The 22356-nt window shown below is 43.9% G+C and overlaps 10 non-coding genes across 10 annotated transcripts; 5 read left to right on the top strand and 5 right to left on the bottom strand.

Annotated features, from left to right (window-relative positions):
• Positions 1-992: 992 nt before the first annotated feature.
• On the bottom strand, positions 993-1064 carry trnam-cau (transfer RNA methionine (anticodon CAU)). The gene has a single exon. It is a non-coding gene; the product is annotated as a tRNA-Met (tRNA).
• A 3630-nt stretch (positions 1065-4694) lies between these two features.
• trnal-uag (transfer RNA leucine (anticodon UAG)) lies at positions 4695-4776 on the top strand. Its single transcript has one exon. It is a non-coding gene; the product is annotated as a tRNA-Leu (tRNA).
• Positions 4777-8207: 3431 nt separating this feature from the next.
• trnal-uag (transfer RNA leucine (anticodon UAG)) lies at positions 8208-8289 on the top strand. The gene has a single exon. It is a non-coding gene; the product is annotated as a tRNA-Leu (tRNA).
• A 1814-nt stretch (positions 8290-10103) lies between these two features.
• On the bottom strand, positions 10104-10175 carry trnam-cau (transfer RNA methionine (anticodon CAU)). Its single transcript has one exon. It is a non-coding gene; the product is annotated as a tRNA-Met (tRNA).
• A 1923-nt stretch (positions 10176-12098) lies between these two features.
• On the top strand, positions 12099-12180 carry trnal-aag (transfer RNA leucine (anticodon AAG)). The gene has a single exon. It is a non-coding gene; the product is annotated as a tRNA-Leu (tRNA).
• A 1814-nt stretch (positions 12181-13994) lies between these two features.
• On the bottom strand, positions 13995-14066 carry trnam-cau (transfer RNA methionine (anticodon CAU)). The gene has a single exon. It is a non-coding gene; the product is annotated as a tRNA-Met (tRNA).
• A 1923-nt stretch (positions 14067-15989) lies between these two features.
• On the top strand, positions 15990-16071 carry trnal-aag (transfer RNA leucine (anticodon AAG)). Its single transcript has one exon. It is a non-coding gene; the product is annotated as a tRNA-Leu (tRNA).
• Positions 16072-17885: 1814 nt separating this feature from the next.
• trnam-cau (transfer RNA methionine (anticodon CAU)) lies at positions 17886-17957 on the bottom strand. Its single transcript has one exon. It is a non-coding gene; the product is annotated as a tRNA-Met (tRNA).
• A 1923-nt stretch (positions 17958-19880) lies between these two features.
• Positions 19881-19962, top strand: trnal-aag (transfer RNA leucine (anticodon AAG)). Its single transcript has one exon. It is a non-coding gene; the product is annotated as a tRNA-Leu (tRNA).
• Positions 19963-21111: 1149 nt separating this feature from the next.
• On the bottom strand, positions 21112-21183 carry trnam-cau (transfer RNA methionine (anticodon CAU)). The gene has a single exon. It is a non-coding gene; the product is annotated as a tRNA-Met (tRNA).
• Positions 21184-22356: the final 1173 nt, after the last annotated feature.

Below are 22356 nucleotides of genomic sequence, written 5' to 3' on the forward strand. Positions count from 1 at the left end.
TATCTTATTTTAACAGATTGTTAGAAAAATGTATATATATGTTATCATGCGTTGTCTAATCAATGCCTTACCGCAATATTACTGCAATATATGCTTGCTGTTTGGCCTTGCTGTTTTTATGATGTACCACAGAAGGACAGTTCCTTTCTAACAAAGACCACTTTGTTAGACAACATGCCTCATTGCTGTCCTGCACCCCAGATGAACCTCCAAGTGACCATTAAAGTCAGGGTTTCCCAACTATCTTGATCGTAGGATTAGGTTGGAATGTATATAACCAGTAATAAATAACTTAGCTTGTTGCATCCTACACAATGTCGTAAAACTTCCCTTGCTATGTTTTAACTAGAGGTCAAAGGTTTTTTCTTCTGTATCCAGTCCACTCAAACTCTTCCCAGATGTTCTTATCAGTATGTAAACACCTAGTGATTTTTGCTTACGAGACAAAGCCCACATGCTTTCCTCCTCCCCTTTTAGTGGCTTATGTCTCACACTGTGGGTAGGGCAAATCCAAATAAAAAGAGCGGGAGTGCCTACAGATATTCAGTGTGTGTAGAGATTGTATTAAGCTATCTGTACTGCACTCCTCGCGAGAAAAGACTTAATATACTGTCTCACTTGTGGTTTGTTTGCTGTTGCTCTTCTTAATAGTTATTCAGTCAGCGAAATAAACCTGACACAGATGTAGAAACTGCAGAAGGTCTTTTAAATGATTTTTTAATTTGGAAAAAAAACTCCGCGATATAGTGAACCCGCGATAAACGAAATGCGAAGTAGCGAGGGATCACTGTAATAGGTAAGGACATTGTGTATTTGGACTGAGAATGGTGAAAGAAGTCACATACATGCCTCGCAATCTGTATGCATTGAGGATGGATCAACCTCCACGCAGCACAGCCAACGTGTGGAAAATATTATCCCCACAGCACTTCTTCTCAAAAGTATGACTTAAGAGAATGTCCAAAGCTTTGCAAACTTCACTAAGGTCCAAATAGCAGAGGATGGTTTCGATCCATCGACCTCTGGGTTATGGGCCCAGCACGCTTCCGCTGCGCCACTCTGCTGCATAACACAGGTTACTGATGATGTCCTCCAATTGGCAAACAAGCATTCGGTTCCAGGCTTCATTAGTTTATGATCAAAGCTCAGTCGGGCAGCACTAACCTGGATGCTATCATATGCTATGGTTTAAAAAACAACTAGTCCCTGATCTAACAATTAAGTCAAGTCAAGTTTATTTATATAGCCCTAAATCACAAGCAGTCTCAAAGGGCTTCACACATACAAAACAAATTGACAATTATTCTCAAAGCATCCCCTGATCTTAAGCTCCCATTTTAAAGTTGAGTCTAATATAATATATAATGGGTTAAAATATAAAAATTGTATAAATATATTATGTTTTTAAGATTGAGTTCACTGTAAAATGTTTCTGAAGAGATTTTTGAAGGATCAAGCCATTGTGAGTCTCAAATACGGATTGAGGGGGGCCCCGGTGATCCGCGTCCAGGCGAGGGAAAACCAAATCCAATTTTGTTTCTTATCATTAGGAGTTTTTGTGAGCCGTGCTTTATCTGGCCCCTCACCTAGGACCCATTTGCCATGGGTGACCCTACTAGACACTTCTGTGCTCGACACGGATTGTCCATACTGAACACCATGAGGTGAGAAGTCTATCTGTACGGGCAACGACCGACACTTAAGTTCAACAAAGATTGAAAAAAAGTGTTGTTCTTGATCCTTGGTGTTTATATGACTATGGCTTCTGCATTTTAAATTGAAGTTGAGGATTCTAGGTAGGTCAAGTCAAGTCAAGTCAAGTTTATTTGTATAGCCCTAAATCACAAGCAGTCTCAAAGGGCTTCACATAGACAGAAATTGACAATTATTCTCAAAGCATCCCCTGATCTTAAGCTCCCAAAAGGGCAAGGAAAAACTTAAAAACCCCTAGCAGGGGGAAAATGAGAAACCTTGAGAAGGGACCACAGATGGAAGGATCCCCCTTTCAGGATCACCAGGTTGAAATGGATGCAGAGAGGGCACAAATGATACAACATGAAAATCAATTAAATAAAAAGTGGATGTCCATGTCACAGCAGAGGGCTGCCGAAAGGAGCCCTCAATTGTCCTGGCAGTGCTCTTCGAGGAGGTTGAGCTGCAGTTCCCCTATCCTGAATTGGCCACGAGAATCCAGATAGCCGCTGTCAGCATGGGTACCACCTAACCACCTCCCCGGCCGGGGAGGGGGGAGGGAGGGGGTGTAGAGGGAGAGAAAACAAACTCCAGCCGAATCGGCCACTACAGGTTAGTTAAAGGCCATGTCATAGAAATGTGTCTTTAAACGTGTCTTAAATGTTTCTACTGAGGTAGCAGTCCTAATATCCATTGGTAGGGCATTCCAAAGCTCTGGAGCCCGAATAGAAAATGCTCTAGAGCCTGCAGACATTTTCTTAGCCCTCGGTGTCGCTAAAAGGGTAGCGTTTTGCGAACGAAGGTTACGAGACGGAACATAAGGAACAACTAGGTCGACGAGATATGAAGGCGCTAAGCCATGCAGCGATTTATAGGTTAATAGAAGAACCTTGAAGTCACATCTTAAATGGACCGGAAGCCAATGTAAGTTGGCTAGTATTGGGGTAATGTGATCAAATTTTCTTGTCCGAGAGAGCAGCCTTGCAGCGGCATTTTGTACTAACTGTAGACTTTTGATGCGGGACTTAGGAAGACCCGAAAATAGTACATTACAGTAGTCCAGGCGCGACGTGACGAACGCATGTATAATAGTTTCCGCATCACCGGTCGAGAGGATCGGACGAATCTTTGCAATATTACGAAGGTGAAAAAACGCAATTCTGGTTATATTCTTAATGTGCTTTTGAAAGGAGAGAGTTTGGTCAAATATTACCCCGAGATTAGTTACAGTATCGCTTTGAGTGATAGTACGGTTATCTATAGTTATAGCGGTTTCCTTGAATAAGTGTTGATAACGAGCTGGACCAATTATCAACATCTCAGTTTTATCTGGGTTAAGACGAAGGAAGTTGAGAGACATCCATTGCTTGATCTCCGCAAGGCACTTCTCAAGATTACAACAATCCCGCGGATCTGTCATCGATAACGGCATATATAATTGGGTGTCATCCGCATAGCATTGAAAACTAATATTATATTTACGTATTATGTCCCCAAGCGGAATCATATAAATATTAAAAAGAATTGGTCCGAGAACCGATCCCTGTGGGACACCACATGTAACATTATAGAGCTCCGAGGACGCATTGCCATGGACCACTCGGTGCGTCCTGTTTGATAGATAGGAATGGAACCAGCCTAGTGCTGACCCTGAAATACCAACACAACTTTTAAGACGCCCTAATAAAATATCGAAGTCTACAGTGTCGAAGGCAGCACTAAGATCGAGTAGTAACAGTACAGACGAAATGTTTGAATCCATAGCTACGAGGAGATCATTAGTCACTTTCGCAAGTGCTGTCTCAGTGGAATGATTAGCTCTAAAACCAGACTGAAAAGTGTCGTATCGATTATTGGCGACCATGTAATCAATAAGCTGCTGCGCTACTACTTTTTCAAGAAGTTTTGCTATGAATGGGAGGTTTGAAACTGGCCTATAATTACTGAGACAGTCCGGGTCAAGATTTGGTCGCTTAAGTAACGGTTTAATGATAGCGGTTTTAAAGGCTGTTGGCACTATCCCAGAGGAGACAGACAGATTGATTATATTTAAGACGGACGGTCCTAAAATTTGAAATAATTCTTTAAGTAGTTTGGCTGGAAGAGGGTCGAGTAAACATGTTGTTTGTTTAGCCGCACTAACAATTTGTGTAAGCCTAAGGTAGAATGGCCGAGCGGTTTAAAGCACTGAATTAAGCCTTCAGTCTCTCATGAGGAGACATATTCCATGTGAAACCTAATTGATGTGGAGTGGTGGTGATTTCATGGGGAAAGTTCAGCTGTGCAGCGGAGACACCAGCCCTCATGTTTGAGTCCCTTGCCTGGAACTGGAACAGAAGGGCTGGTGTCTCTGCTTCTCTCCCCTTTCCTCACAAACCTAACAGGGAGCTGTTTGGCTGCAGACTGGTTGTTGGAACTATTTTCTGCTGGTCTTGAGAACTTCGGCAAGCTTCGTCAGGACTGGCGTCGTCTATAGCGTGCCTGTGTCAGTGCTCTTTTGCAGCCTGACAGTAGGTGCTGTAGGCTTGCGTTAGGTGCGCTGCACAAGGGACAGCTCCCTTCCTGCCTTCTCCTGCTTGTAGTCCAAGGTTATGGACTGGATCGGCAGTTGCAGCGCGGTTGCCCCGAACAAGCCCGTGTCAGAGAAGCCTTTCGGTAAACCGAGGCATTTCCGAATGTAGGAGTTGGCTTAGTATGTCCAGCCTGTTCGTTGTTGAGGATGGAATGTTTCTTCTTTGTTACATTATCAACAAGGCGGTTTAGGACAGCACTAATTTGGGTGCTGTGTGGGGAAACTAGCTATGTGTCTTCCGATTTCAAAGTTTTAATCTTCTGATTGTCACTCATATTGTTTCGCATCTGTTGTGTACAGGCTTCATTACATAATGAACAAAGCTCCGTCGGCCAGCACTAACCTGGATGCTGGTGAAGAAACCAACTAGGTATCCTCCAATTTCACGTCTTAATAGAATGATCAATAAATGTAGAAACTGCAGAAGGTCGGTAGTGTGGCCGAGCGGTCTAAGGCGCTGGATTTAGGCTCCAGTCTCTCCTAAGGCGTGGGTTCAAATCCCACCACTGCCACTTATGCATCAATTCAGGTGTTTTCTTCTTGCCCAACTCCTGTCAGTGCAGCTGTGTAAAGTATCAGGACTCAGAAGTGGTAGCCTCTGCTATCCTCTACGCTGTGGTCTGTTGGGCTCCGAGCAGCACAGAGGGATAGGAAGAGGCTCAAGAAACTGGTTAAGAGGGCCAGCTCTGTGGTAGGCTGCCCTTTTGACACTGTTGAGGAGGTGGGCGAGAGGAGGGTGCTAGCCAGGCTAACATCCATCAGGAACAACCCCTCTCACCCACTGCATCTGACCTTGGAGAACTTGAGCAGCCCCTTCAGTCAGAGACTCAGACTCCCCCCGTGTAAGAAGGAACGCTACCGCAGCTCCTTCATCCCCACCGCAATTAGGCTGTACAATGACAACCTCTAAACACATCCTTCTGTGAAATACTTTTCCCCGTAACGTGCAATTCTTAACCCCAATGTGCAATTTAAGCCCAATGTGCAATATCCTCTGCCACACAATGCATGGATCTATTTCACTTCGATAACCCGTGCACTATTTCTTTTTGTTATTAGCATTACTAAACTTCATACTCTTCATACACTTTACGACACTTTACCACTATTTTATCTTCTTTTTGTAAATATTCATAGCTTATATTTTTAGTTTTACTACAATTGCTGTTATTTTTCCATATTTTTCTTTTTATATTGTATTCTATTTTTTATGCCGGAGGACTACGGTCCAGAAGTCTCTTTTTGCACCTTTATCCCCTAACTTGTACCTTCCTGTAAATCGAGCTGTTGTTACATGCAGTTTCTCACACGTGAGATTAATAAAGTTCCTCTTATCTTATTTTAAGAGATTGTTAGAAAAATGTATATATATGTTATCATGCGTTTTCTAATCAATGCCTTACCGCAATATTACTGCAATATATGCTTGCTGTTTGGCCTTGCTGTTTTTATGATGTACCACAGAAGGACAGTTCCTTTCTAACAAAGACCACTTTGTTAGACAACATGCCTCATTGCTGTCCTGCACCCCAGATGAACCTCCAAGTGACCATTAAAGTCAGGGTTTCGCAACTATCTTGATCGTAGGATTAGGTTGGAATGTATATAACCAGTAATAAATAACTTAGCTTGTTGCATCCTACACAATGTCGTAAAACTTCCCTTGCTATGTTTTAACTAGAGGTCAAAGGTTTTTTCTTCTGTATCCAGTCCACTCAAACTCTTCCCAGATGTTCTTATCAGTATGTAAACACCTAGTGATTTTTGCTTACGAGACAAAGCCCACATGCTTTCCTCCTCCCCTTTTAGTGGCTTATGTCTCACACTGTGGGTAGGGCAAATCCAAATAAAAAGAGCGGGAGTGCCTACAGATATTCAGTGTGTGTAGAGATTGTATTAAGCTATCTGTACTGCACTCCTCGCGAGAAAAGACTTAATATACTGTCTCACTTGTGGTTTGTTTGCTGTTGCTCTTCTTAATAGTTATTCAGTCAGCAAAATAAACCTGACACAGATGTAGAAACTGCAGAAGGTCTTTTAAATGATTTTTTAATTTGGAAAAAAAACTCCGCGATATAGTGAACCCGCGATAAACGAAATGCGAAGTAGCGAGGGATCACTGTAATAGGTAAGGACATTGTGTATTTGGACTGAGAATGGTGAAAGAAGTCACATACATGCCTCGCAATCTGTATGCATTGAGGATGGATCAACCTCCACGCAGCACAGCCAACGTGTGGAAAATATTATCCCCACAGCACTTCTTCTCAAAAGTATGACTTAAGAGAATGTCCGAAGCTTTGCAAACTTCACTAAGGTCAAAATAGCAGAGAATGGTTTTGATCCATCGACCTCTGGGTTATGGGCCCAGCACGCTTCCGCTGCGCCACTCTGCTGCATAACACTGGTTACTCATGATGTCCTCCAATTGGCAAACAAGCATTCGGTTCCAGGCTTCATTAGTTTATGATCAAAGCTCAGTCGGGCAGCACTAACGTGGATGCGATCATATGCTATGGTTTAAAAAACAACTAGTCCCTGATCTAACAATTAAGCAGTCTCAAAGGGCTTCACACATACAAAACAAATTGACAATTATTCTCAAAAGCATCCCCTGATCTTAAGCTCCCATTTTAAAGATGAGTCTAATATATTATATAATGGATTAAAATATAAAAATATTAAACATGTATAAATATATTATGTTTTTAAGATTGAGTTCACTGTAAAATGTTTCTGAAGAGATTTTTGAAGGATCAAGCCATTGTGAGTCTCAAATACGGATTGAGGGGGGCCCCGGTGATCCGCGTCCAGGCGAGGGAAAACCAAATCCAATTTTGTTTCTTATCATTAGGGGTTTTTGTGAGCCGTGCTTTATCTGGCCTCTCACCTAGGACCCTTTTGCCATGGGTGACCCTACTAGACACTTCTGTGCTCGACACGGATTGTCCATAATGAACACCATGAGGTGAGAAGTCTATCTGTACAGGCAACGACCGACACTTAAGTTCAACAAAGATTGAAAAAAAGTGTTGTTCCTGATCCTTGGTGTTTATATGACTATGGCTTCTGCATTTTAAATTGAAGTTGAGGATTCTAGGTAGGTAGTGTGGCCGAGCGGTAAAGCACTGAATTAAGCCTTCAGTCTCTCATGAGGAGACATATTCCATGTGAAACCTAATTGACGTGGAGTGGTGGTGATTTCATGGGGAAAGTTCAGCTGTGCAGCGGAGACACCAGCCCTCATGTTCCAGTCCCTTGCCTGAAACTGGAACAGGAGGGCTGGTGTCTCCGCTTCTCTCCCCTTTCCTCACAAACCTAACAGGGAGCTGTTTGGCTGCAGACTGGTTGTTGGAACTCTTTTCTGCTGGTCTCGAGAACTTCGGCCAGCTTCGTCAGGACTGGCGCCGTCTATAGCGTGCCTGTGTCAGTGCTCTTTTGCAGCCTGACAGTAGGTGCTGTAGGCTTGCATTTGGTGCGCTGCAAGAGGGACAGCTCCCTTCCTGCCTTCTCCTGCTTGTAGTCCAAGGTTATGGACTGGATCGGCAGTTGCAGCGCGGTTGCCCCGAACAAGCCCGTGTCAGAGAAGCCTTTCGGTAAACCGAGGCATTTCCGAATGTAGGAGTTGGCTTAGTATGTCCAGCCTGTTCGTTGTTGAGGATGGAATGTTTCTTCTTTGTTACATTATCAACAAGGCGGTTTAGGACAGCACTAATTTGGGTGCTGTGTGGGGAAACTAGCTATGTGTCTTCCGATTTCAAAGTTTTAATCTTCTGATTGTCACTCATATTGTTTCGCATCTGTTGTGTACAGGCTTCATTACATAATGAACAAAGCTCCGTCGGCCAGCACTAACCTGGATGCTGGTGAAGAAACCAACTAGGTATCCTCCAATTTCACGTCTTAATAGAATGATCAATAAATGTAGAAACTGCAGAAGGTCGGTAGTGTGGCCGAGCGGTCTAAGGCGCTGGATTTAGGCTCCAGTCTCTCCTGAGGCGTGGGTTCAAATCCCACCACTGCCACTTATGCATCAATTCAGGTGTTTTCTTCTTGCCCAACTCCTGTCAGTGCAGCTGTGTAAAGTATCAGGACTCAGAAGTGGTAGCCTCTGCTATCCTCTACGCTGTGGTCTGTTGGGCTCCGAGCAGCACAGAGAGGGATAGGAAGAGGCTCAAGAAACTGGTTAAGAGGGCCAGCTCTGTGGTAGGCTGCCCTCTTGACACTGTTGAGGAGGTGGGCGAGAGGAGGGTGCTAGCCAGGCTAACATCCATCAGGAACAACCCCTCTCACCCACTGCATCTGACCTTGGAGAACTTGAGCAGCCCCTTCAGTCAGAGACTCAGACTCCCCCCGTGTAAGAAGGAACGCTACCGCAGCTCCTTCATCCCCACCGCAATTAGGCTGTACAATGACAACCTCTAAACACATCCTTCTGTGCAATACTTTTCCCCGTAACGTGCAATTCTTAACCCCAATGTGCAATCTAAGCCCAATGTGCAATATCCTCTGCCACACAATGCATGGATCTATTTCACTTCGATAACCCGTGCACTATTTCTTTTTGTTATTAGCATTACTAAACTTCATACTCTTCATACACTTTACGACACTTTACCACTATTTTATCTTCTTTTTGTAAATATTCATAGCTTATATTTCTAGTTTTACTACAATTGCTGTTATTTTTCCATATTTTTCTTTTTATATTGTATTCTATTTTTTATGCCGGAGGACTACGGTCCAGAAGTCTCTTTTTGCACCTTTATCCCCTAACTTGTACCTTCCTGTAAATCGAGCTGTTGTTACATGCAGTTTCTCACACGTGAGATTAATAAAGTTCCTCTTATCTTATTTTAACAGATTGTTAGAAAAATTTATATATATGTTATCATGCGTTTTCTAATCAATGCCTTACCGCAATATTACTGCAATATATGCTTGCTGTTTGGCCTTGCTGTTTTTATGATGTACCACAGAAGGACAGTTCCTTTCTAACAAAGACCACTTTGTTAGACAACATGCCTCATTGCTGTCCTGCACCCCAGATGAACCTCCAAGTGACCATTAAAGTCAGGGTTTCCCAACTATCTTGATCGTAGGATTAGGTTGGAATGTATATAACCAGTAATAAATAACTTAGCTTGTTGCATCCTACACAATGTCGTAAAACTTCCCTTGCTATGTTTTAACTAGAGGTCAAAGGTTTTTTCTTCTGTATCCAGTCCACTCAAACTCTTCCCAGATGTTCTTATCAGTATGTAAACACCTAGTGATTTTTGCTTACGAGACAAAGCCCACATGCTTTCCTCCTCCCCTTTTAGTGGCTTATGTCTCACACTGTGGGTAGGGCAAATCCAAATAAAAAGAGCGGGAGTGCCTACAGATATTCAGTGTGTGTAGAGATTGTATTAAGCTATCTGTACTGCACTCCTCGCGAGAAAAGACTTAATATACTGTCTCACTTGTGGTTTGTTTGCTGTTGCTCTTCTTAATAGTTATTCAGTCAGCGAAATAAACCTGACACAGATGTAGAAACTGCAGAAGGTCTTTTAAATGATTTTTTAATTTGGAAAAAAAACTCCGCGATATAGTGAACCCGCGATAAACGAAATGCGAAGTAGCGAGGGATCACTGTAATAGGTAAGGACATTGTGTATTTGGACTGAGAATGGTGAAAGAAGTCACATACATGCCTCGCAATCTGTATGCATTGAGGATGGATCAACCTCCACGCAGCACAGCCAACGTGTGGAAAATATTATCCCCACAGCACTTCTTCTCAAAAGTATGACTTAAGAGAATGTCCAAAGCTTTGCAAACTTCACTAAGGTCCAAATAGCAGAGGATGGTTTCGATCCATCGACCTCTGGGTTATGGGCCCAGCACGCTTCCGCTGCGCCACTCTGCTGCACAACACTGGTTACTCATGATGTCCTCCAATTGGCAAACAAGCATTCGGTTCCAGGCTTCATTAGTTTATGATCAAAGCTCAGTCGGGCAGCACTAACGTGGATGCGATCATATGCTATGGTTTAAAAAACAACTAGTCCCTGATCTAACAATTAAGCAGTCTCAAAGGGCTTCACACATACAAAACAAATTGACAATTATTCTCAAAAGCATCCCCTGATCTTAAGCTCCCATTTTAAAGATGAGTCTAATATATTATATAATGGATTAAAATATAAAAATATTAAACATGTATAAATATATTATGTTTTTAAGATTGAGTTCACTGTAAAATGTTTCTGAAGAGATTTTTGAAGGATCAAGCCATTGTGAGTCTCAAATACGGATTGAGGGGGGCCCCGGTGATCCGCGTCCAGGCGAGGGAAAACCAAATCCAATTTTGTTTCTTATCATTAGGGGTTTTTGTGAGCCGTGCTTTATCTGGCCTCTCACCTAGGACCCTTTTGCCATGGGTGACCCTACTAGACACTTCTGTGCTCGACACGGATTGTCCATACTGAACACCATGAGGTGAGAAGTCTATCTGTACAGGCAACGACCGACACTTAAGTTCAACAAAGATTGAAAAAAAGTGTTGTTCCTGATCCTTGGTGTTTATATGACTATGGCTTCTGCATTTTAAATTGAAGTTGAGGATTCTAGGTAGGTAGTGTGGCCGAGCGGTTTAAAGCACTGAATTAAGCCTTCAGTCTCTCATGAGGAGACATATTCCATGTGAAACCTAATTGACGTGGAGTGGTGGTGATTTCATGGGGAAAGTTCAGCTGTGCAGTGGAGACACCAGCCCTCATGTTCCAGTCCCTTGCCTGAAACTGGAACAGGAGGGCTGGTGTCTCCGCTTCTCTCCCCTTTCCTCACAAACCTAACAGGGAGCTGTTTGGCTGCAGACTGGTTGTTGGAACTCTTTTCTGCTGGTCTCGAGAACTTCGGCCAGCTTCGTCAGGACTGGCGCCGTCTATAGCGTGCCTGTGTCAGTGCTCTTTTGCAGCCTGACAGTAGGTGCTGTAGGCTTGCGTTTGGTGCGCTGCAAGAGGGACAGCTCCCTTCCTTGTCAAATCACTGGCGGAGCTTTCTGTGGATAAGTTGACCTGATCAGAAAGCTGTCTGGCTTGCGGGATCTTCCACAGGTAAGCCCAGCTGAGAGGACTCCCCTTCCCAAGTGGTCCATCTCCTTTGGCCACCCTGTGACACGGCCTTGATGGTGGACTGCTCCTGCTTTGATCTTGAAACCTCTTCCACAACCAAGCTTTTCGTTCCCTCTTTGTGGCCTTGGACCAGAGTCGTGGAGGCTCTTCCCAGCCAAGCCCCACTCTCCTTTCTTGCACCTTGCCAATTATTTCCTGATGTTGAAGCCTGCCGATAGCACCACAAGTGCAATTCTCACAGTAAGATCTGAGGATTCTTTTAACTCAAGAACGAACCTGACCTTCTCCTGCTTGTAGCTCAAGATTATGGACTGGATCGGCAGTTGCAGCGCGGTTGCCTCGAACAAGCCCGTTTCAGAGAAGCCTTTCGGTAAACCGAGCCGTTTCCGAATGTAGGAGTTGGCTTAGTATGTCCAGCCTGTTCGTTGTTGAGGATGGAATGTTTCTTCTTTGTTACATTATCAACAAGGCGGTGTAGGACAGCACTAATTTGGGTGCTGTGTGGGGAAACTAGCTATGTGTCTTCCGATTTCAAAGTTTTAATCTTCTGATTGTCACTCATATTTTTTCGCATCTGTTGTGTACAGGCTTCATTACATTATGAACAAAGCTCCGTCGGCCAGCACTAACCTGGATGCTGGTGAAGAAACCAACTAGGTATCCTCCAATTTCACGTCTTAATAGAATGATCAACAAATGGAGAAACGCAGAAGGTCGGTAGTGTGGCCGAGCGGTCTAAGGCGCTGGATTAAGGCTCCAGTCTCTCATGAGGCGTGGGTTCAAATCCCACCACTGCCACTTGTGCATCAATTCAGGTGTTTTCTTCTTGCCCAACTCCTGTCAGTGCAGCTGTGTAAAGTATCAGGACTCAGAAGTGGTAGCCTCTGCTATCCTCTACGCTGTGGTCTGTTGTGCTCCGAGCAGCACAGAGAGGGATAGGAAGAGGCTCAACAAACTGGTTAAGAGGGCGAGCTCTGTGGTGGGCTGCCCTCTTGACACTGTTGAGGAGGTGGGCGAGAGGAGGGTGCTAGCCAGGCTAGCATCCATCAGGAACAACCCCTCTCACCCACTGCATCTGACCTTTGAGAACTTGAGCAGCCCCTTCAGTCAGAGACTCAGACTCCCCCCGTGTAAGAAGGAACGCTACCGCAGCTCCTTCATCCCCACCGCAATTAGGCTGTACAATGACAACCTGTAAACACATCCTTCTGTGCAATACTTTTCCACGTAACGTGCAATTCTTAACCCCAATGTGCAATCTAAGCCCAATGTGCAATATCCTCTGCCACACAATGCATGGATCTATTTCACTTCGATAACCCGTGCACTATTTCTTTTTGTTATTAGCATTACTAAACTTCATACTCTTCATACACTTTACGACACTTTACCACTATTTTATCTTCTTTTTGTAAATATTCATAGCTTATATTTCTAGTTTTACTACAATTGCTGTTATTTTTCCATATTTTTCTTTTTATATTGTATTCTATTTTTTATGCCGGAGGACTACGGTCCAGAAGTCTCTTTTTGCACCTTTATCCCCTAACTTGTACCTTCCTGTAAATCGAGCTGTTGTTACATGCAGTTTCTCACACGTGAGATTAATAAAGTTCCTCTTATCTTATTTTAACAGATTGTTAGAAAAATGTATATATATGTTATCATGCGTTTTCTAATCAATGCCTTACCGCAATATTACTGCAATATATGCTTGCTGTTTGGCCTTGCTGTTTTTATGATGTACCACAGAAGGACAGTTCCTTTCTAACAAAGACCACTTTGTTAGACAACATGCCTCATTGCTGTCCTGCACCCCAGATGAACCTCCAAGTGACCATTAAAGTCAGGGTTTCCCAACTATCTTGATCGTAGGATTAGGTTGGAATGTATATAACCAGTAATAAATAACTTAGCTTGTTGCATCCTACACAATGTCGTAAAACTTCCCTTGCTATGTTTTAACTAGAGGTCAAAGGGTTTTTCTTCTGTATCCAGTCCACTCAAACTCTTCCCAGATGTTCTTATCAGTATGTAAACACCTAGTGATTTTTGCTTACAAGACAAAGCCCACATGCTTTCCTCCTCCCCTTTTAGTGGCTTATGTCTCACACTGTGGGTAGGGCAAATCCAAATAAAAAGAGCGGGAGTGCCTACAGATATTCAGTGTGTGTAGAGATTGTATTAAGCTATCTGTACTGCACTCCTCGCGAGAAAAGACTTAATATACTGTCTCACTTGTGGTTTGTTTGCTGTTGCTCTTCTTAATAGTTATTCAGTCAGCGAAATAAACCTGACACAGATGTAGAAACTGCAGAAGGTCTTTTAAATGATTTTTTAATTTGGAAAAAAAACTCCGCGATATAGTGAACCCGCGATAAACGAAATGCGAAGTAGCGAGGGATCACTGTAATAGGTAAGGACATTGTGTATTTGGACTGAGAATGGTGAAAGAAGTCACATACATGCCTCGCAATCTGTATGCATTGAGGATGGATCAACCTCCACGCAGCACAGCCAACGTGTGGAAAATATTATCCCCACAGCACTTCTTCTCAAAAGTATGACTTAAGAGAATGTCCAAAGCTTTGCAAACTTCACTAAGGTCCAAATAGCAGAGGATGGTTTCGATCCATCGACCTCTGGGTTATGGGCCCAGCACGCTTCCGCTGCGCCACTCTGCTGCATAACACTGGTTACTCATGATGTCCTCCAATTGGCAAACAAGCATTCGGTTCCAGGCTTCATTAGTTTATGATCAAAGCTCAGTCGGGCAGCACTAACGTGGATGCGATCATATGCTATGGTTTAAAAAACAACTAGTCCCTGATCTAACAATTAAGCAGTCTCAAAGGGCTTCACACATACAAAACAAATTGACAATTATTCTCAAAAGCATCCCCTGATCTTAAGCTCCCATTTTAAAGATGAGTCTAATATATTATATAATGGATTAAAATATAAAAATATTAAACATGTATAAATATATTATGTTTTTAAGATTGAGTTGACTGTAAAATGTTTCTGAAGAGATTTTTGAAGGATCAAGCCATTGTGAGTCTCAAATACGGATTGAGGGGGGCCCCGGTGATCCGCGTCCAGGCGAGGGAAAACCAAATCCAATTTTGTTTCTTATCATTAGGGTTTTTTGTGAGCCGTGCTTTATCTGGCCTCTCACCTAGGACCCTTTTGCCATGGGTGACCCTACTAGACACTTCTGTGCTCGACACGGATTGTCCATACTGAACACCATGAGGTGAGAAGTCTATCTGTACAGGCAACGACCGACACTTAAGTTCAACAAAGATTGAAAAAAAGTGTTGTTCCTGATCCTTGGTGTTTATATGACTATGGCTTCTGCATTTTAAATTGAAGTTGAGGATTCTAGGTAGGTAGTGTGGCCGAGCGGTTTAAAGCACTGAATTAAGCCTTCAGTCTCTCATGAGGAGACATATTCCATGTGAAACCTAATTGACGTGGAGTGGTGGTGATTTCATGGGGAAAGTTCAGCTGTGCAGTGGAGACACCAGCCCTCATGTTCCAGTCCCTTGCCTGAAACTGGAACAGGAGGGCTGGTGTCTCCGCTTCTCTCCCCTTTCCTCACAAACCTAACAGGGAGCTGTTTGGCTGCAGACTGGTTGTTGGAACTCTTTTCTGCTGGTCTCGAGAACTTCGGCCAGCTTCGTCAGGACTGGCGCCGTCTATAGCGTGCCTGTGTCAGTGCTCTTTTGCAGCCTGACAGTAGGTGCTGTAGGCTTGCGTTTGGTGCGCTGCAAGAGGGACAGCTCCCTTCCTTGTCAAATCACTGGCGGAGCTTTCTGTGGATAAGTTGACCTGATCAGAAAGCTGTCTGGCTTGCGGGATCTTCCACAGGTAAGCCCAGCTGAGAGGACTCCCCTTCCCAAGTGGTCCATCTCCTTTGGCCACCCTGTGACACGGCCTTGATGGTGGACTGCTCCTGCTTTGATCTTGAAACCTCTTCCACAACCAAGCTTTTCGTTCCCTCTTTGTGGCCTTGGACCAGAGTCGTGGAGGCTCTTCCCAGCCAAGCCCCACTCTCCTTTCTTGCACCTTGCCAATTATTTCCTGATGTTGAAGCCTGCCGATAGCACCACAAGTGCAATTCTCACAGTAAGATCTGAGGATTCTTTTAACTCAAGAACGAACCTGACCTTCTCCTGCTTGTAGCTCAAGATTATGGACTGGATCGGCAGTTGCAGCGCGGTTGCCTCGAACAAGCCCGTTTCAGAGAAGCCTTTCGGTAAACCGAGCCGTTTCCGAATGTAGGAGTTGGCTTAGTATGTCCAGCCTGTTCGTTGTTGAGGATGGAATGTTTCTTCTTTGTTACATTATCAACAAGGCGGTGTAGGACAGCACTAATTTGGGTGCTGTGTGGGGAAACTAGCTATGTGTCTTCCGATTTCAATGTTTTAATCTTCTGATTGTCACTCATATTTTTTCGCATCTGTTGTGTACAGGCTTCATTACATTATGAACAAAGCTCCGTCGGCCAGCACTAACCTGGATGCTGGTGAAGAAACCAACTAGGTATCCTCCAATTTCACGTCTTAATAGAATGATCAACAAATGGAGAAACGCAGAAGGTCGGTAGTGTGGCCGAGCGGTCTAAGGCGCTGGATTAAGGCTCCAGTCTCTCATGAGGCGTGGGTTCAAATCCCACCACTGCCACTTGTGCATCAATTCAGGTGTTTTCTTCTTGCCCAACTCCTGTCAGTGCAGCTGTGTAAAGTATCAGGACTCAGAAGTGGTAGCCTCTGCTATCCTCTACGCTGTGGTCTGTTGTGCTCCGAGCAGCACAGAGAGGGATAGGAAGAGGCTCAACAAACTGGTTAAGAGGGCGAGCTCTGTGGTGGGCTGCCCTCTTGACACTGTTGAGGAGGTGGGCGAGAGGAGGGTGCTAGCCAGGCTAGCATCCATCAGGAACAACCCCTCTCACCCACTGCATCTGACCTTTGAGAACTTGAGCAGCCCCTTCAGTCAGAGACTCAGACTCCCCCCGTGTAAGAAGGAACGCTACCGCAGCTCCTTCATCCCCACCGCAATTAGGCTGTACAATGACAACCTGTAAACACATCCTTCTGTGCAATACTTTTCCACGTAACGTGCAATTCTTAACCCCAATGTGCAATCTAAGCCCAATGTGCAATATCCTCTGCCACACAATGCATGGATCTATTTCACTTCGATAACCCGTGCACTATTTCTTTTTGTTATTAGCATTACTAAACTTCATACTCTTCATACACTTTACGACACTTTACCACTATTTTATCTTCTTTTTGTAAATATTCATAGCTTATATTTCTAGTTTTACTACAATTGCTGTTATTTTTCCATATTTTTCTTTTTATATTGTATTCTATTTTTTATGCCGGAGGACTACGGTCCAGAAGTCTCTTTTTGCACCTTTATCCCCTAACTTGTACCTTCCTGTAAATCGAGCTGTTGTTACATGCAGTTTCTCACACGTGAGATTAATAAAGTTCCTCTTATCTTATTTTAACAGATTGTTAGAAAAATGTATATATATGTTATCATGCGTTTTCTAATCAATGCCTTACCGCAATATTACTGCAATATATGCTTGCTGTTTGGCCTTGCTGTTTTTATGATGTACCACAGAAGGACAGTTCCTTTCTAACAAAGACCACTTTGTTAGACAACATGCCTCATTGCTGTCCTGCACCCCAGATGAACCTCCAAGTGACCATTAAAGTCAGGGTTTCCCAACTATCTTGATCGTAGGATTAGGTTGGAATGTATATAACCAGTAATAAATAACTTAGCTTGTTGCATCCTACACAATGTCGTAAAACTTCCCTTGCTATGTTTTAACTAGAGGTCAAAGGGTTTTTCTTCTGTATCCAGTCCACTCAAACTCTTCCCAGATGTTCTTATCAGTATGTAAACACCTAGTGATTTTTGCTTACAAGACAAAGCCCACATGCTTTCCTCCTCCCCTTTTAGTGGCTTATGTCTCACACTGTGGGTAGGGCAAATCCAAATAAAAAGAGCGGGAGTGCCTACAGATATTCAGTGTGTGTAGAGATTGTATTAAGCTATCTGTACTGCACTCCTCGCGAGAAAAGACTTAATATACTGTCTCACTTGTGGTTTGTTTGCTGTTGCTCTTCTTAATAGTTATTCAGTCAGCGAAATAAACCTGACACAGATGTAGAAACTGCAGAAGGTCTTTTAAATGATTTTTTAATTTGGAAAAAAAACTCCGCGATATAGTGAACCCGCGATAAACGAAATGCGAAGTAGCGAGGGATCACTGTAATAGGTAAGGACATTGTGTATTTGGACTGAGAATGGTGAAAGAAGTCACATACATGCCTCGCAATCTGTATGCATTGAGGATGGATCAACCTCCACGCAGCACAGCCAACGTGTGGAAAATATTATCCCCACAGCACTTCTTCTCAAAAGTATGACTTAAGAGAATGTCCAAAGCTTTGCAAACTTCACTAAGGTCCAAATAGCAGAGGATGGTTTCGATCCATCGACCTCTGGGTTATGGGCCCAGCACGCTTCCGCTGCGCCACTCTGCTGCATAACACTGGTTACTCATGATGTCCTCCAATTGGCAAACAAGCATTCGGTTCCAGGCTTCATTAGTTTATGATCAAAGCTCAGTCGGGCAGCACTAACGTGGATGCGATCATATGCTATGGTTTAAAAAACAACTAGTCCCTGATCTAACAATTAAGCAGTCTCAAAGGGCTTCACACATACAAAACAAATTGACAATTATTCTCAAAAGCATCCCCTGATCTTAAGCTCCCATTTTAAAGATGAGTCTAATATATTATATAATGGATTAAAATATAAAAATATTAAACATGTATAAATATATTATGTTTTTAAGATTGAGTTGACTGTAAAATGTTTCTGAAGAGATTTTTGAAGGATCAAGCCATTGTGAGTCTCAAATACGGATTGAGGGGGGCCCCGGTGATCCGCGTCCAGGCGAGGGAAAACCAAATCCAATTTTGTTTCTTATCATTAGGGTTTTTTGTGAGCCGTGCTTTATCTGGCCTCTCACCTAGGACCCTTTTGCCATGGGTGACCCTACTAGACACTTCTGTGCTCGACACGGATTGTCCATACTGAACACCATGAGGTGAGAAGTCTATCTGTACAGGCAACGACCGACACTTAAGTTCAACAAAGATTGAAAAAAAGTGTTGTTCCTGATCCTTGGTGTTTATATGACTATGGCTTCTGCATTTTAAATTGAAGTTGAGGATTCTAGGTAGGTAGTGTGGCCGAGCGGTTTAAAGCACTGAATTAAGCCTTCAGTCTCTCATGAGGAGACATATTCCATGTGAAACCTAATTGACGTGGAGTGGTGGTGATTTCATGGGGAAAGTTCAGCTGTGCAGTGGAGACACCAGCCCTCATGTTCCAGTCCCTTGCCTGAAACTGGAACAGGAGGGCTGGTGTCTCCGCTTCTCTCCCCTTTCCTCACAAACCTAACAGGGAGCTGTTTGGCTGCAGACTGGTTGTTGGAACTCTTTTCTGCTGGATTCGAGAACTTCGGCCAGCTTCGTCAGGACTGGCGCCGTCTATAGCGTGCCTGTGTCAGTGCTCTTTTGCAGCCTGACAGTAGGTGCTGTAGGCTTGCGTTTGGTGCGCTGCAAGAGGGACAGCTCCCTTCCTTGTCAAATCACTGGCGGAGCTTTCTGTGGATAAGTTGACCTGATCAGAAAGCTGTCTGGCTTGCGGGATCTTCCACAGGTAAGCCCAGCTGAGAGGACTCCCCTTCCCAAGTGGTCCATTTCCTTTGGCCACCCTGTGACACGGCCTTGATGGTGGACTGCTCCTGCTTTGATCTTGAAACCTCTTCCACAACCAAGCTTTTCGTTCCCTCTTTGTGGCCTTGGACCAGAGTCGTGGAGGCTCTTCCCAGCCAAGCCCCACTCTCCTTTCTTGCACCTTGCCAATTATTTCCTGATGTTGAAGCCTGCCGATAGCACCACAAGTGCAATTCTCACAGTACGATCTGAGGATTCTTTTAACTCAAGAACGAACCTGACCTTCTCCTGCTTGTAGCTCAAGATTATGGACTGGATCGGCAGTTGCAGCGCGGTTGCCTCGAACAAGCCCGTTTCAGAGAAGCCTTTCGGTAAACCGAGCCGTTTCCGAATGTAGGAGTTGGCTTAGTATGTCCAGCCTGTTCGTTGTTGAGGATGGAATGTTTCTTCTTTGTTACATTATCAACAAGGCGGTGTAGGACAGCACTAATTTGGGTGCTGTGTGGGGAAACTAGCTATGTGTCTTCCGATTTCAAAGTTTTAATCTTCTGATTGTCACTCATATTTTTTCGCATCTGTTGTGTACAGGCTTCATTACATTATGAACAAAGCTCCGTCGGCCAGCACTAACCTGGATGCTGGTGAAGAAACCAACTAGGTATTCTCCAATTTCACGTCTTAATAGAATGATCAACAAATGGAGAAACGCAGAAGGTCGGTAGTGTGGCCGAGCGGTCTAAGGCGCTGGATTAAGGCTCCAGTCTCTCATGAGGCGTGGGTTCAAATCCCACCACTGCCACTTGTGCATCAATTCAGGTGTTTTCTTCTTGCCCAACTCCTGTCAGTGCAGCTGTGTAAAGTATCCGGACTCAGAAGTGGTAGCCTCTGCTATCCTCTACGCTGTGGTCTGTTGTGCTCCGAGCAGCACAGAGAGGGATAGGAAGAGGCTCAACAAACTGGTTAAGAGGGCGAGCTCTGTGGTGGGCTGCCCTCTTGACACTGTTGAGGAGGTGGGCGAGAGGAGGGTGCTAGCCAGGCTAGCATCCATCAGGAACAACCCCTCTCACCCACTGCATCTGACCTTTGAGAACTTGAGCAGCCCCTTCAGTCAGAGACTCAGACTCCCCCCGTGTAAGAAGGAACGCTACCGCAGCTCCTTCATCCCCACCGCAATTAGGCTGTACAATGACAACCTGTAAACACATCCTTCTGTGCAATACTTTTCCACGTAACGTGCAATTCGTAACCCCAATGTGCAATTTAAGCCCGATGTGCAATATCCTCTGCCACACAATGCATGGATCTATTTCACTTCGATAACCCGCGCACTATTTCTTTTTGTTATTAGCATTACTAAACTTCATACTCTTCATACACTTTACGACACTTTACCACTATTTTATCTTCTTTTTGCAAATATTCATAGCTTATATTTTTAGTTTTACTACAATTGCTGTTATTTTTCCATATTTTTCTTTTTATATTGTATTCTATTTCTTATGAAAGGAGGACTACGGTCCAGAAGTCTCTTTTTGCACCTTTATCCCCCAACTTGTACCTTCCTGTGAATCGAGCTGTTGTTACATGCAGTTTCTCACACGTGATATTAATAAAGTTCCTCTTATCTTATCTTAACAGATGTAGAAACTGCAGAAGGTCTTTTAAATGATTTTTTAATTTGGAAGAAAAACTCCGCGATATAGTGAACCCGCGATAAACGAAATGCTAAGTAGCGAGGGATCAATGTAATAGGTAAGGACATTGTGTATTTGGACTGAGAATGGTGAAAGAAGTCACATACATGCCTCGCAATCTGTATGCATTGAGGATGGATCAACCTCCACGCAGCACAGCCAACGTGTGGAAAATATTATCCCCACAGCACTTCTTCTCAAAAGTATGACTTAAGAGAATGTCCAAAGCTTTGCAAACTTCACTAAGGTCCAAATAGCAGAGGATGGTTTCGATCCATCGACCTCTGGGTTATGGGCCCAGCACGCTTCCGCTGCGCCACTCTGCTGCATAACACAGGTTACTCATGATGTCCTCCAATTGGCAAACAAGCATTCGGTTCCAGGCTTCATTAGTTTATGATCAAAGCTCAGTCGGGCAGCACTAACCTGGATGCTATCATATGCTATGGTTTAAAAAACAACTAATCCCTGATCTAACAATTAAGTCAAGTCAAGTTTATTTATATAGCCCTAAATCACAAGCAGTCTCAAAGGGCTTCACACATACAAAACAAATTGACAATTATTCTCAAAGCATCCCCTGACCTTAAGCTCCCATTTTAAAGTTGAGTCTAATATAATATATAATGGGTTAAAATATAAAAATTGTATAAATATATTATGTTTTTAAGATTGAGTTCACTGTAAAATGTTTCTGAAGAGATTTTTGAAGGATCAAGCCATTGTGAGTCTCAAATACGGATTGAGGGGGGCCCCGGTGATCCGCGTCCAGGCGAGGGAAAACCAAATCCAATTTTGTTTCTTATCATTAGGAGTTTTTGTGAGCCGTGCTTTATCTGGCCCCTCACCTAGGACCCATTTGCCATGGGTGACCCTACTAGACACTTCTGTGCTCGACACGGATTGTCCATACTGAACACCATGAGGTGAGAAGTCTATCTGTACGGGCAACGACCGACACTTAAGTTCAACAAAGATTGAAAAAAAGTGTTGTTCTTGATCCTTGGTGTTTATATGACTATGGCTTCTGCATTTTAAATTGAAGTTGAGGATTCTAGGTAGGTAGTGTGGCCGAGCGGTTTAAAGCACTGAATTAAGCCTTCAGTCTCTCATGAGGAGACATATTCCATGTGAAACCTAATTGATGTGGAGTGGTGGTGATTTCATGGGGAAAGTTCAGCTGTGCAGCGGAGACACCAGCCCTCATGTTCCAGTCCCTTGCCTGGAACTGGAACAGGAGGGCTGGTGTCTCTGCTTCTCTCCCCTTTCCTCACAAACCTAACAGGGAGCTGTTTGGCTGCAGACTGGTTGTTGGAACTCTTTTCTGCTGGTCTTGAGAACTTCGGCAAGCTTCGTCAGGACTGGCGTCGTCTATAGCGTGCCTGTGTCAGTGCTCTTTTGCAGCCTGACAGTAGGTGCTGTAGGCTTGCGTTAGGTGCGCTGCACAAGGGACAGCTCCCTTCCTGCCTTCTCCTGCTTGTAGTCCAAGGTTATGGACT

Source organism: Syngnathus typhle, linkage group LG4, assembly GCF_033458585.1.
Source record: "Syngnathus typhle isolate RoL2023-S1 ecotype Sweden linkage group LG4, RoL_Styp_1.0, whole genome shotgun sequence".
In the NCBI taxonomy this organism is placed as follows: domain Eukaryota; kingdom Metazoa; phylum Chordata; class Actinopteri; order Syngnathiformes; family Syngnathidae; genus Syngnathus; species Syngnathus typhle.